The 12,040-nt window shown below is 40.6% G+C and overlaps 1 non-coding gene across 1 annotated transcript; it reads left to right on the plus strand.

The window, feature by feature from the left end:
- Nucleotides 1-10,884: 10,884 nt before the first annotated feature.
- trnar-ucu (transfer RNA arginine (anticodon UCU)) lies at nt 10,885-10,977 on the plus strand. The gene is made up of 2 exons: nt 10,885-10,921; nt 10,942-10,977. It is a non-coding gene; the product is annotated as a tRNA-Arg (tRNA).
- The last annotated feature ends 1,063 nt before the right edge of the window (nt 10,978-12,040 follow it).

Raw genomic sequence — 12,040 nt, forward strand, 5'->3', positions numbered from 1 at the left:
AAATGTATTCTGACATGCCAGGATCATATTTAAAAAACTGGTGCCTTAAAATTTCTTGCACTTCAGGATTTTGATAGTCTGTTACATTGTCTTTCACACGTCGGTGTCAGAACTGTGAGACATTTTCATAATCGGGGGGAAGGCCGTAGTAATAAGCAGAAAGTGCAATCACCTTTTCTCAGTGTAAGTCCGTGTTGTGGTGAGTTTTTAAAATTGGTTTGCCATTTTCTGAAATATATTCCATACAAAAATATAATTTGGACAGTCGCTATTTATTTGGATATTCCCTTTCAGTGAAGATGTCTACAGTATTCCAGCCGGATTAGTACTGATCGAAGAGAGCCATCTACAGGCGAAAGGCGACATAACATCACAGCAGCACCATTTAAGGTGGAACGAAAAACACGCATAAGAAGCTGGCGAATAAGAAGCCAATTTAAGCCTCGTAGCAGACCCTGGGAGGCACGCTCAAAATAATCATCTTTCCCAGTACTTCAGAGTCATATTTAGATCGCTTTACTGCATGTTATTTGATTGGTGGGAGATGTGAAGCCATCGAACCTGTACTGCGCTTTCACATTGAAATTGAAGCCATTTCTCATGCTTTCTCTCAGTGTCCGGGCTGCAATTGCGTGTAAAGGAAGCGACTTGAAAATGAAACGTGTAATCACCTTACAGAGGGTCTTCACGACGGGGTGCGTCAGCTAGTTCTCCATTATTGTCAGTTTACTGGACTTCTGAAGAAACCTATCTACAACGAAGATACAAACTGCACGGTTTAAGGCACATGAAGAGAACTCTGTTTGCTGATTGACTCAAAAAATGTCGATACAAATAATCTGCCAGTCTGATTTACTTGTCCGACCACCTCCCTCCGTCCCCCTTTGCTGTTAGCACAATTCTTTCAGTTTCTTTTCTTGTATTCTCCTTGCTATTTTAGTGTTCCCCATGTATAGATGGATCCACAACCGAAACCGTTTTCACCCTGTGTTTTTGCAGCGTCAGTCTGTATGAGGAGCATATCTTGCACAGCTCCTGTGGCGCAATCGGCCAGCGCATGGTACTTATACAGCAGTACACAGCGGAGTTGTGAGTTCGAGCCTCACCTGGATCAGTGTCTTTAGCTACTGAAAGCAACTGTCAAGTTTAGATACTATTAGGTATCTGATGGAGATAAATTAACATCAAACGAAGAAGTAAAGGTTTACTTCGAGTCACAATCAAATAAGGCTCCACAGCTGAAACATTGTGTTTCCTTCTCTTTTCAGCATGGAATAAACCTTGACTTTTTCCTTTGAAGCCCATGCATGCTGACGCAGCTCCCTACTTAAATTACCATCAGCTGTGTACCTCCAGCTGACCTGTACACAAATATATGAGAGAGGTCTACTGAGACGAGAGGAGCACTGAAGACTTGAAAAAGCTCTCGCATTAGGCTCTGTGTTTTTGTTGTTCCCCAGATTTGTTTTTAATGTTCTTTTTCTTTTGAAGTTGTTGCGTTTGTTTGTTTTTTTCGTAGTTGTTAGACTACTACAGGGATTTACCTAGGTTCCTGGAAGACTTCTTGTTTTATGTTTGTTGTGTTTTCGGGTTACAACAATTTTTTTCTATTGATAGGACCCCACGCATTACTATGGGAGTAGTTAACTTTAGTTCTTACATTGTACCTGAAATTACCACATAAACTACTACTCTGTTTCCCTTTTTTTAAAAGGCACAAGTGAAGTTTGTTTTTCCTTGCTGCTGATTGGTAGCTACAATGGGTCAATTGCAATAACTTATATACAGTACAATAACCTTCACTGAAATTTGTCAGCTACTCTGTACTAAATCTGTTCTCAATTGCAACAAACCTAAAATAACAGCTGCTGCCTGTTAGATGTTACTGCATTAGGAGTCTAGCTTAAACCACCTCTTCATAGGTTTTAAGCAACTCAGTAGCGGACTAAGCAGAACAATTGATCACATTAGAACTGTCTTGAATGTAATGGAAATAATGTACTCATTAAGTAACAAGGTTATGCACCACTTGCTTGAAAATTATTATTATATTTAACTAAAATTGCTTTCCAGACACCACAAATATTCACAATGAATGTTATCATTACACGTATTTATACTTGCATTACACGTATTTACATTAATACTTACATTACACGTATTTATTAATAAAAGTGTTATTAATAATTAACTTCCATGTATATCTTTATTAGTAGCTGTATTACAAGTAATGCATATACAGTCTTTATTATAGTTAGTTTTCAGTTATCCTGGGGAGGAAAGAGAATGGAAATTAAGGAAATAAAAATTTAAAGGGCTTTTAAGTCTTCAATGTGTCATAGCTGTGTGTTGTCATATCTGGGTGTTAATTTAGTATATTTGTTGCATTAGTTATTGTGATTTGACACTAAACTTGTGTTTCTCAGGAGAAAGCAGTAAGATTTTTTTTTTTGAGGGTACAGAAAATTGTATTGTACGGCCAAATGTAAGGTTACGTTAAGAAAACATTATTGTTACCTTTTGCAACGTTATTTATTTAAGACGGTTCTTCAGAATAGTGTCCCTTACGTATCTGTGACTGTGGTCCAACAATAATGGTGCTGAAATAGCCGGAATGTGTGGGAAGAAGATGGAGATGGAACAGGAGGCTTATTCAGTCGATAGAAAGGTTGTGTAGGACTGAACACACTACGGTTATGGTACTGGGTTTAAGAGCATTACGATCCTACAGTCTCCTGATCCGTAATCAGATGCGTTATCCAATGTACCACTGGCCCTTGTACCGCATTCCTCAAGTGCACCACTGTGAGCTTGCGCCGCTACAATAATACATCACCCCAGTCCAAATTTTCTCAATTAGGTGCACGTTTTCTATGTGTATTTAGTTAATAAGTCTTTCATTTTGTCTGTTTTAAAAATTGCATCTCTTTAAAACAGACAAACGAGTTTATGTGTTGTGCTGAAATTCACACATGAGGGCATTCAAACGAAAGAAATCACAGAAAAGATATCACGCTTAAAAAGAAATCAGAGTGGAGACGCTGGTGATAGAAAACAGAGCTTCATACGATGCATGAGATGCTTTACCTCTGAACTAAACTTGGCTCTTTAATCGTGTTAGGAAGAGTGTATAGTCAACAGTGTACATTTTAAAAATCAAAGCAAGATAATGAGACACGAATTGAATTTGGAACACGAGCCTCTCCTTCATTGTTTAATGAGCTTTTGATGAACATCTAAGTGAAAGACAAATTCACTATTTTCACTTTGTGATTAAAAAACACTTTTATCACACGTTAAGCACTCCTGATGGTGTCGAATAGTTCTCTTTTCTACCCTCATCATTTTTGAGGATCCCCAGCTAAAATATCTTTTTAAACTACAACAAAATTGCAATATTTTAAATACTATTTAAGTTTACATAGTCACATTCCCAGTGATATTGACTTAGGCGCTCAACTATTAACTTCTTGTAGTTTGACTTTAGCCAAAAGTTTGAAATCTCTGCAACTATCAGGATGCTTAAGGACATCCAAAGAAACCCCATCACATTTAGGGGAGACGGTGTTGAGGTCCGATTAATTTGAAATGCGTCTCTGGGGACTTTTGATTTACCAACGTTATGTTTAACTGAAGGATATGCAGACTGACCGTGCCATAAAAACTAACGCACATCACCTTTTTTCTACATTCACAGGTTTTTGGCTAAAGACAAAAAAATCGTTTTTGTTTCCTTGCCAGCTGGCAGTAATTCCTCTGCACTGACAAAACAGATGAGTATTTTATCTTTCGCAATTTGTATGGATTTTTTTAAAAACAAGTTGTTCCAAAAATTAAATGAACACTTCCATTAAATTAAATGTAGAAGCATGTTGCTTTCCATAATGATAAACTGTGTGGCAAGACAGGCACCACTGAGACTCAACCCCAGGATCTCCTGTTTACTAGGCAGGCACTTTAACCAACTAAGCCACAGCATTCTCTCATCCTAGTGTTAATCCCGCATCAGCAGGGTCAGCTTGTCAGCACGCCTGTCTCCATTTGGTGGTTTGAGCTGACGTTGCCATGACGTTGCCATTAAATGCGACCGAGAATACTCCAACCGGCGCGCCGCTACGCCTGCCGTCGGAGAACTAAGCCATGGCACTGGCATCAGATATCCCTTTTACAGCCACTTGGACACATCTCAATTGCTCTGAGACACCTGCATTCAGTGTGCGCTGAGCCTGCTCGCTGAGCAAGTGACGAGAAATGGCTTATGTCCAAGGAGTTCAATATGCTTTTTATGTTCAATGGGGTGTCCACTACAGCTAACACTGAAGTGCAGCACAGGCTCTGTGGTTTGACATCTCACAAGGTAAATGTTGAAATTGTAGGTGGAAGAGGAAAATTACCCTTGAGTATGGGGAAAGAGGCAACTCATGTCCGGAGGGGGCTGAAGTGTGTATGGAGGTGGCCTAGTGGTTAAGGCAATCTCCTCTTAATACATGATACTCTGCACAAGTAGGTTTGAACCCCATTCTCCTCGAGGAAGGGCTTTGACACATTTTGACCTTTTTAAACTTGGTGTGCTTTCGTTTTGTTTCTTCGCTCCTGTACTACAGCAGTAATATTTCTATAGGTGTATGATCATGGTAGGCTGACAGCAGGAACACGTGGCCCACAAGCAGTGACAATATCAGAGGTGTCTGCAGTGTGTTGGTTTGTAAGCAACGATAAAATAACTTGACATGGAAGCAGGTGTGCCTGCATTAATACAGCTCCATCGAGAGGAAAAAGTAACACAAGAACCGACATAAATTCAACAGCACGTTTCTGCAGCTGAAAACGGAACCTACTCCACGTGATGATTGAGCTCACAACCTCGGTATAACTCCACTATAAAAGCACCACAACCTGACCAATTGCGCTACTGGAGCAGCACAGCACAGTAGCACATTTTCCTCAGTGCACTCAAACAGTGCTTCTTCCCTAGCCTACCAGCTTCAAGACTTTTTTAAATTGATCAAAGATTCATTGGAAAAGGTTTGTTGATGGGTCAGGTGGGAATCACACCCAGATTCACTGCTTGCAAGGCAGCTATGTTCATCATTATACCCAGGACTGGCGCCAGGGGAATGATCTGTAGGGGGGGTCTGAAATCCTGAGGGGGGTAGTGATATTTCGGTTTAAACGGAGCCATTGCAACCATCCAAGTGAATTCTCGCAAGCATGCCACTGATTAGTATTTCATGTTAGAAGATAACGACAAGCAATCTGGTATTTAGTGATGAAGAACAGTTCCACGTTCATCAGAACTCACGTGATTATTTTTGCCTGGAGCATCAACCATATGTGTTCATTTTTGCAACAACATCAACGGTAACGAGGTTCTGAATCATTAAGAAATCATTGTAAAACCAACAGAAAGTACAAACTTCTATAACTACAGTCCTAGTTATATAACGATTGTAAGTATAAGGATAAACTACTGCAAGGCATTGGTCCACCTGAGCAAATAAGGTCATAATAATGTTGACACCCCAAAACATAGACACTATGTAACGTGCTGTTCCTGGACAGATAGCCCTCCTGCACATCAAACAGTCTGATGTAGTAACTGTGAATTCGGGGTTAGTGTAGTTATCTGACCATTGACAAAGTACAACTATTTTTTACGGCTCAAGTTAAGTAAGTGAAAGTGTTCAAAAACTTTTTATCCAAACCTTTTATCCAAAACTGAGGGGGGTGGGACTGTTCAGTTGAGGGGCAATTTTGGCATGCCAGTAACATTTTGACAAAACGTCCAAGAGTTACGAAAACACTTACTTTGTGTATAAAGTATATTGTGTACACACTGTAAGTTCAGAACGTGAGAAATACTGCTCAATATGGGATCCTGTCCAGGAATATCAGGGCTGTAAGGGGGTCAGATCTATAGATGTAGTAAACACATTAGTGGAGACAGTGTGTCTGCTCTCTGTGTGAGAGCCGGACAGGAAAAATAATCTGTGGTCTGGGAAGAAGAGACCCTCGTTGGAAGAGCGGCGCTTCTCACAGGAGAGAATGAAAAAAAAATATTTTTCTCCTTGGGGGAATTAAAAGCACTTATGGGGAGTGGTGTGATGGTAGTGCATCTGATACCACATCAAAAGGTTGTGTGTTCAAATCATGTTGAGATCGGATGATGTATGTTCAGGTTCAGCTGGTGCCGAACCCAGGAATTAGACCTTGCAGTTTGGTTTTATCTGTACACCACATAGATAATCTAAATGAAATAACAGAGCAGTACAGGACACGCATTCAGGAAATTACACAGCAAGTCATTTTGAACATGACAAGAGAAAAGGCACACTGCACATCCGTGAAACATCACGTCCGACTTTAGAGACAGTTACATCACAGAATGGAAGTTTCAGGCCCCTTTTTCATTACAGGTTCAAACTAACCTGAAAGTTACAGAGTTTTAGGTCACTTTTGTATTAAAATGTGTCTGAAGCCTATAAATATAATTTGCCCTTTTTTAAATTGTGGATGAAATCCAATCCCATGTACCAAGACCTTACAGTATATTCATGTTAATTAAAATGACTAATGCTAATTGGACATTAGCTGGTGCTTTTGTAACGATTTACTATTTCATGCTGGAAAGAAGGAAACCCGACCAACGTTTGCTTTCAGGTGCGGTTCATTCACATAATGGACATCTATTTCTGAGTAGCCTGATTTAAAAACACACGAACCCGGTAGAAGTAGAAGTCGAACCTCCAATCTCATGATGCAAAATCAGACGCGTTATCCATGAAACCACTGGCCAATCATGTAACTGAATTGCACCATGGTGAGTTCAGCACTGCAACTAGTAATTACTAGTAATAGTAATAATCCCATCCTAAATTTCTAAGTGAGAAACGTGTTTTCTACATTTTTATCAGTTTTAAAATATCATCTCTTTAATACAGACAAAGGGTTTGTGTGTCACTTTGAAATTCTGATTGATTTAGAATTCAAAGAAAAAGATGTTTTCTTGAACAACGCAGTGAAATTATGACATCTTTCACTCTACTTCTCTCTTGTAGTAAAGCAGACCTTGCAGTGTGAGCATTTACTCCAGTAAATTAGGTCATGTATCATGTTAAATCACTTCTTCAAAACAAAACATTTCCTGGTGCAGGTTTTCTCCATGAAAAAAAATACATTTTTCCCTTACATGATTTCTTGGTTTTTTTATTGCCAGGACCTACCTTTAGCACTCAATAGCGATATTAATGGAGTAGAAATGTAAGGTGATCTGAGCCAAAATAGTCCTTACACGCCTCCTGGAACAGTGTTTGTATTCATAGCAAGTTATATTCTTTTTCAACCCCAAACGTTGCTATTGCATTAAGCTTTGTGTGACCATTAGAGGTTTCGGTAGCTTCTGGAGAGCGCACTTTTCCAAACTGAAACCTATAAGAACATTATTCAAGACGCACCATGTCCCAGAATCATTCATCGGGACTAGGATTAATATCAATGGAAAGTACTTCAAAATAAAAGATTTAACTGAAATATTAAAAGAGTAGGAAAGCATTTAAAGTAGAAAAAAATCAGTTCAGATTATATTTAATTTTTTGAGAAATGGGCACATACATCAGCTCAGTGAGCAGTGCGAGGTGCTCTTCTGGAGATGATGTTAAATTAGTTAAAATCATGTGATAGTTAAAAAAGCTTAATACTTAGTTAAACAGCCAGCACAAATGGTTGCGTTTGTGATTATGTCACTTCTCTACTACAGCAACGTCGGTAAAAGACCCTCTGAAAGCAGTAAAGCTCTGCACAACTGAATTCGTTGCTATTTGGAGAAATCCACAAACTCGTGTTTTTCATGTGCTTTAAAAGACAGCCATACTCACCGACAAAATAAAGACACTGCTGCTGGTTTTTTCCGAAGCACAGTTGACCTTTCTGAGCCAATTGATGAAGCTCACCCAATGAATACTATAGCAGAAGGTGGAGGAAAGTGCAACTTTGTAACTATCGCAACCACAGGAACAACTGCAAGAAGTAGAATCAATTTCCCATCGAATGGTGGTGTTGTTTGAGGTACGCGATGTGAACGTGTGCAGAGAATCCCACAATCTCTTCAAAACTTGGACAAAGTATTTCTGATAGAGCGCTGTGCGCAAAGATTGAATAAGCTTTGCTCCTGCCAATGATTCTGCGTGAAAAAGCACAGCATTCAAGTTTCACAGACAAATGCACCATGCCTACTGTAGCGGCGAGGCTTATTAATAAGAAAGAATTAAGTGTTCTGAGCCTTCCCAAATGAGGCCCCATTTCTCTGTTCATCTCTGTGGTGCAGCCACAGAGAAACTATTCATGCAGGCTGATTTAAGGTTCCTGATAAGGACAGCTCCCAAAGGGGGATGCACTTAGCTAAGCCTGGCTATCATGATCAATGGTCATCCATTGGTGCCTATCTGTCTAGGGAGTGCCAGTTGGACATCTGGACTGCATTCCTAAGTGTCAGGAGTAAGTGACTCATATCTCACCTTGATCAACCAATCAGGGGCTGGTAGGGCCGAGTAACCCACATGGGACTCTGATGCCCATGGAACTTTCAGCCAATCAACGAGCTGAAGTTCCTCCAGGTAAAAACAGGCAACACAGAGATTCAGGGAGATTCAGTGAGATCAGTAAGATTCTGGAGAGGATTCTGTGGACTGTTCTAAAGGGAATTCAAAGGAGAATTCCAGGGCAGGACGGCCCAGGAGCAGAAGGCTCCCAAGGGCAGGACATTCTCGCAGCGTGCCTCCTGACCATCCTGAGACTCAGCCCGGACAACCACGGAACGGCCAGTGTGTCCGAGTGCCAGAACTTTCCTTTGTTCTTAGAGTCTAGAGTGGAGGTTGCCAGAGAGTAACCAGCAGCAGGCCTCGTGAACAGGTCGGAACTGTGGACAGCTGAATCACTATTCAGAACTAGCTCTTCATCAGGAATGAACCGGTCCTCTTCCTGACTTTCTGGGACCCACAGTCATCTTTTCTCCTGTGCACAAACTTTGCTAGTTAAAGCCAACAGTGAGCATCAGCAGTGCACCGTCGCAAGCCGCACAGCACAGCCTGGCACCGAGCCAGAGAGCGCGGATTGGAAAGCAACAGCCTGCAACTGTTTCTTTGTGCCCGCAGGAGATCTGAATCCCCAGAAATTGGATGAGTATTCAACTTCACTGCATTACAGCTTGAGAATTCAATTGTTATCCAAACCAGTTGATATCAATTTAATTCCTAAGAGTTATGTACTTGTTTTGAGTATCTAATGTAGAAGTTGTAACCAAGTTCACTTTACGAAACAGTCTTAATGAATGATATACTGAACGTATGTCCTCTTGATATGTGTAACACTTTGTAACTGATTGAATATATATCTTTTGTATTTTGATAACCCTCTCGATAAGATCTGTTAGGTTTACATGCATATTCTATGTATTAATAAATGTATCCTCGTGTATTAGCACCTGTGTGTGTGCGTTGTTTGAGTTATGTCACATGGTTGGACTCTAAAGCCATCAAAAGAATCAACTTTGTGATTTACTGCTACAATTAATAATTGTCTCAGTAAATGCCCAAACCCTACAGAACTGGTGCCTTCAGAGAGCCACTACAGTTACATATTTGGTGTCCCTGAACGGCCGTTTTTTCTTACACTACAGAACCAATTTTAAAAACAATTGCGGCACACTACGATTCACACTGACTCAAAAGTGATCACGGCAGATGTTGTTCCCTGCACAATGCTGAAGGGACCAAAGAGCATTGCTGATGCTTTTTTATGCCTTGATGTTAAGCTGACAAAGACTATCTTGAAACACCTAGTTCAGTCTCTCGACAGACTGCCAAGCAAAGCTTTTACCCATTGACGTCGCAATAGAAGGAAGGTCTTAACCCACCAACACTTAGCAGCGGCAAGATTCAAACCTAACCCAGTGAAGAAAATGGAGCACAAACCCAGCACTTAGACCACCCAGCCACACTCCTTACACCTTACTCTTTTGGAGAAAGTCGGGTGGGTTCAGCTCTTGTTGTGCGACGCGTGGAAATGACTGCATCTTCGTTTTCCGAGATGTTTCCTATCACATCTTTGTCAGCTCTGAATATAGTGCTTCTTTGGAGCAGGCTTCAGACCTTTTATTTTATTTATAAAGGAGGGCCATTCAGAAACATGTAATTCCTGTTTTAGAAATGCTTTGGGCGGTGTGTTTTATATAATGCACAAACAGTATTCTGATTGTATACTGTAGACCTGTGTAGCAATCATACTGGACGTGACTGGGATTCTGAAATGTTTCTTGAAAAGGTATTCAGGGCTGCTTGAATCTATAATAAAAAAGTGACCCGAAACTTCCAACCTTCCAATCACTGATGTCGCTCTCCCTAAACCTGTACGGGATGTTTTGCTGATGTGCAATGTGCCTTTACTCCTGTATTAAAAACGACCTCTGTTGTTGGGCGGAGTTGAAGGAGAACTAACTGCACAGAAAAAGTACGTAACGATAAAATATTTCTGCGCGTGAAACACATCAATCGTTCAGCATTTCTAAAATGTTTAATTGAATTGACAAAGAAATCCTCTCCTTAAACTTCGAAAAGGATTATCTGTTGAGCCAGCAGGCGTAACACTGCAGTTGCCCGTTTCTCACAGGTGTTTGAAGTTGTGGATAACATTTAGCAGGTTTGGCACCATGGCTTAGCTGGTTAAGCCGCCTCACTAAAAACCAGGAGACCCTGGGTGTGAATCCCAGTGGTATCTATTCGTAGACAACAGGCCACTCATTGTCAATATTTATGGAGCTTAATTTAAAGACAACGGGAGAAGCATGAGTTACAGCTTTCTGTAGCTGTTTTATATAGCGATGTATTGGTTGGCTCTGTGGCGCAATGGAGAGCGCATTGGACTTCTAGGCTTTGATAGAATGAAGTCATTCAAAGGTTGTGGGTTTGAGTCCCACCAGAGTCATGTATCATTTTGATTCAACCTTTCAAAATCCTCTAGGGATTAGTGTTGATCAAGTCAAATAAAGGACTTCTTAAGAGTCCACAGTTGAAAATGAACCAGCAGCCACAAGAAAGAAATTAGCACTGGACTGTGATCACATTACTCCTGTCCTGGACTCCTTGCACTGGCTTCCTGTCAACTTCAAAATCCTCATGCTCACCTATAAGGCTCTCCATGGCTTGACACCACAGTACCTGTCTGGGTTATCGCCCTACTCCCCACCTCACAACCTTGCTCTTCTAATTCTGGTCTCCTATCTGTCCCCCAGTCCATCTACACTCTATGGGTGACAGGGCCTTCTCCTGTTTTGCACCAAAGCTCTGGATCTTTATTCCCAAGGATATCAGAGAGTCACCTTCTCTAAACTCCTTCAAATCCAGACTCAAAACCCTCTTCTTTAGAAGAGCCTTTAATGAACTATTCTTTACCCCTCTGTTCCTACTGTATTTAATACCACCATCTATTGTCTCCTCTAACTGTGTATTCTCATCCTGCTTATCTTGTGTATTTTTTAACTTTATTGGTTTCATTCTGTAAAGCACTTTGAAAAGCCACCTTTAAAGGCACTATATAATGTATAGATTATTATTATTAATAATAATAATGAACAGCGCATTTAACACTGAGCACATGCGGTCCTTCTTTGCAAAGGATTGCAAAGGTTGGGAATTAGCCTTTCACTCGTGTTGTTGAAGACCGTATCCTGGCTTTGTTGCAGGAAATGTCTGGATGCCATCACCGGATCAAGGAGAGGATCAGGGTTTTGGGAAGTCTTTTTGATGCCTGACACTGTGTGTTTCCTGGTTGTAACGGGTGTCATTCTGGACCTAAACAACAGAGAACACCGTTGAAATAGCTGAACTGCCTAGCGGACACTTTGTCGCCTTCTTCTGACCTGTATTTAATGCGATTCTCTGAAAACTTGGCACATTATATCTGTGCTACCTTTATGGAGGGCACACTCATAAGAATCATAGATTCGATCACAAGCATCTAAAAATGAGCATGAGAAAATGACATCACG

This window comes from Lepisosteus platostomus, chromosome 5 (assembly GCF_059453375.1).
Source record: "Lepisosteus platostomus isolate fLepPlt1 chromosome 5, fLepPlt1.hap1, whole genome shotgun sequence".
NCBI classification, from domain to species: domain Eukaryota; kingdom Metazoa; phylum Chordata; class Actinopteri; order Semionotiformes; family Lepisosteidae; genus Lepisosteus; species Lepisosteus platostomus.